This window comes from Vicia villosa, unplaced genomic scaffold, assembly GCF_029867415.1.
Source record: "Vicia villosa cultivar HV-30 ecotype Madison, WI unplaced genomic scaffold, Vvil1.0 ctg.002775F_1_1, whole genome shotgun sequence".
In the NCBI taxonomy this organism is placed as follows: Eukaryota; Viridiplantae; Streptophyta; class Magnoliopsida; order Fabales; family Fabaceae; genus Vicia; species Vicia villosa.
The window spans coordinates 70,957-74,566 of record NW_026706027.1 but is presented as its reverse complement, the minus strand read 5'-3'; positions in this window follow the sequence as shown (position 1 = coordinate 74,566).

Below are 3,610 nucleotides of genomic sequence, written 5' to 3'. Positions count from 1 at the left end.
TCTTCACCAACGAACCAGCTATCACTTGCTGTTAACAAACTCCACGTCAGACAAAATAAAATAAAATGAAGTTACTATGAACTTCAAACCAAACGCGCGCCGTCCAGACTTCTCCTTCTTCCTTCGAATTTATGTAAAAAAACTCTTGCCTTTAGCCACGGTTTTGGCATGTGGCTATAACCCTTCACCAATAAAACCTGCAAACTATCACCGAAAAATACAAACAAATGATCCAGATCGATTGCAATTGAGACTCTGAACCCAATGGAAGCCTCGATTTTGGCCAATTCTTACTTATTCAAGAGTTCTTAATTTAAAGCTCTTGAAAACCTAACAATGGTGGATCTCCAACACTGCAATGAAACTCAAATCAAATGGCCCAGATAACTTGAAAACAAAGTAATAAGCATAACCATACGTTCAAAATTAATTTATGATGCGGATATTAGTGATTTCGGATTGAAATTTCTTGGCAGCAAACCGTGGCTTATAGGATGATCTTCAGCGCCTCTTGGTCGATGATGAAGACCGATTTAGATCATTGGTTTGGCCTGAATCGGACTGTATCTCCAAGAAAAATTTTGATTTTTTTCAAGTAGCTCCTGAGGCTAAGCCCGCCTACACTGCTCCTAAAGTTGCCAGAACTCCTCCTACAATGGCTTCTCTAAAAGATGCTAGGGTTGTGGTAGAAGAAGGTGGTTGTACTATCTTGGGGCAACTCCCTAATATTCCTTACAAATCCAACAAGTGGGGTTTAGGCTGCACTGCTAAAGATCAGATTGGAGAACAACACTCTCGCCCAGAAGGATTGAAGTATCGTTTAATCAGTAAAGGGGTTAATGCCATAGGAGAAGATGAAGATGATTGCAACCTGGACAAGTGGATCTTTCCTACACCTGACAAAGGGCTGGACAACTGGAAGACTGAAGACATTGTTTCTATCTCCTATAGTCAGGAGTAATTGCTTTTATATTTCCCAGTTTTATTTTCTGTACTTCAATAAACAATAAACTTTAAAGCCGTGTGTCTTTCCCGGGGCACAACGGTCCATTTGTTAGGGCTTGTCATTTCATAAGCATATTTTCATTCAATAAAAGCATTGGACGTTTCGTATTCAAAATTGTGTGTTCGCTTTTATTTTTATTTGCTCTTCTATAGCTATGTGTTCTTAAACACACCCACATAATACACTGCAGATCCATATCCACTCTAGATCCCATCGATAACGACTCTGCTATTGCTAAATATGACTTTGAAAATCCGATCTACCAAGCTGAGGATGAAGGTGAGGAAGATTGTGAAGTGCCTAGAGAACTTGGCAGAATGCTAGAGCAATAAGAAAAGACTATACAACCGCATGAAGAGCCAATTGAGGTTGTGAATATAGGTACTGACGAAGAAAATAAATAAATCAAGATAGGGGCCGAACAAGAGGATGTTGTCAAACAGAGATTAATTTAGATGTTACTAGACAATGTTGAGATATTTGCTTGTTCCTATGTAGATATGCCTGGGCTTGATACTGATATTGTGGTTCACCGTCTACCTATCAAAGAAACAGTCCTCCGGTTAAACAGAAGTCACGAAGAAGCAGACTTGACATGGCTCAGAAGATCAAAGAAGAGGTTGAGAAACAGTTCAATGCCGGTTTCCTGAAGGTTGTGAGCTATCCACCGTGGATCGCTAATATAGTATCGGTACCTAAGAAAGACAGAAAGGTCAGAATGTGTGTAGACTATAGAGATTTGAATCGAGCAAGTCCCAAGGATGGTTTTCCCCTAACACTTAAGAAGAACATTTGGGCCCTTGCAGAAGTTGTTTGATAGGTTGAAGAAATACAAGTGGAGACTAAATTCGAATAAGTGTACTTTAGGTGTGAGGTCTGGTAAGCTACTAGGGTTCGTTGTAAGCAGTAAAGGTATTGAAGTCGACCCTGCGAAAGTAAAAGCCATACAAGAGATGCCGGTGCCACGAAATGAGAAAGAAGTTAGAGGATTCTTGGGACGTTTGAATTACATTGCTAGGTTTATTTCCCATCTGACCGCAACTTGTGAGCCGATCTTTCCAGTATTCAAAGTTTTCACCATCAAATACTGGTGGTCTAGTATAACCATTGTTACCATTTCCATTGTGTTGCTCAGCTGAGCCAGATGTAGATGTATTTGTTGGATCTTCACCAGCAATCTTTTACTGAAGCGTTTTTCTCTTCCTGAATCTTTTCTAAACACGGTTAAGTGCTTGCACCTTAGAACCGTCGCTCTGATACCAATTGAAGGATAGAAAAACACTTAGAAAGGGGGGGTTTGAATAAGTGTAGCTTTAAAACATGTAAGATAAAAACAATTTGCACAATGATTTTTATCCTGGTTCATTGTTAACTAAACTACTCCAGTCCACCCCCTCGGAGTGATTTACCTCACCTGAGGATTTAATCCACTAATCACACAAGATTACAATGGTTTTCCACTTAGACAACTTCTAAGTCTTCTAGAGTATACTGATCACAACCTGATCACTCTAGGAACAATCTGCTTAGATACCCTCTAAGACTTTCTAGAGTATACTGATCAACACCCTGATCACTCTAGTTCTTACAACTTAATGTAAACAAATTCTTTTAAGATTTACAATGCTTCTTATAAAGCTATTATCACAACTGTGATTTTCTCTTAAGTTTAAGCTTAATCTCACTAAGATATTACAACAACAATGTAGTGAGTTTGATGAAGTTTAAGAGCTTTTGATTTGAACAGCGTTTCAACGTGTTTGCATAAAAAGTATTCTATGTAAAATTCGTAACCTTGCTTCTCATCAGAACTTCATATTTATAGGCGTTTGAGAAGATGACCGTTGGGAGCATTTAATGCTTTGCGTAATCCGTACAGCATTGCATTTAATGTTTCACACTTTTGTCAACTACCTCGAGCCTTGCTTTCGCTGTGTCTACTGACGTTGCCTTTAATAGCTGCTAACGTTCCTTTTGTCAGTCAGCGTAGCCTGCCATCTTGTACTTGCTTCTGATCTGATGTTTGTGTAAACAACATTTGAATATCATTAGAGTCAAACAGCTTGGTGCAGAGCATGTTCTTGTCTTCTGACCTTGAAGTGCTTCTTAGCGTGATACCATGGGAACTTCAGTGCTTCTGCTTCTGATCTCAAGTTCTTCTGATGCTTTCATAGACCATGTTCTGATTCTGCTTGACCATCTTCTGATGTCTTGCCAGACCATGTTCGGATGTTGCATGCTGAACCTTCTAAGTCAGTGCTTCTTGCGTTGATTTTGTGCATACTCTTTATATAGTTCCTGAAATGGAAATCGCATAGTATTAGAGTACCACATTATCTCATACAAAATTCATATACATTGTTATCATCAAAACTAAGAATATTGATCAGAGCAAATCTTGTTCTAACAGAACCCTGTTGCTGAAATCTCTTTATCCATAGAAGTACCTTTGGGGAAGGGTAGTTAACTAGTCAAACTCCATGCAAAGCTTTAAACCTAAGGACATTTGTGTGACTTGCTTGCGTGTGCTACTAACTTTTCTGTTTCCTTGCAGGATTTGCTTGTAGGTCATTCATCCTTATTACCTTATGATTTACCTATTAT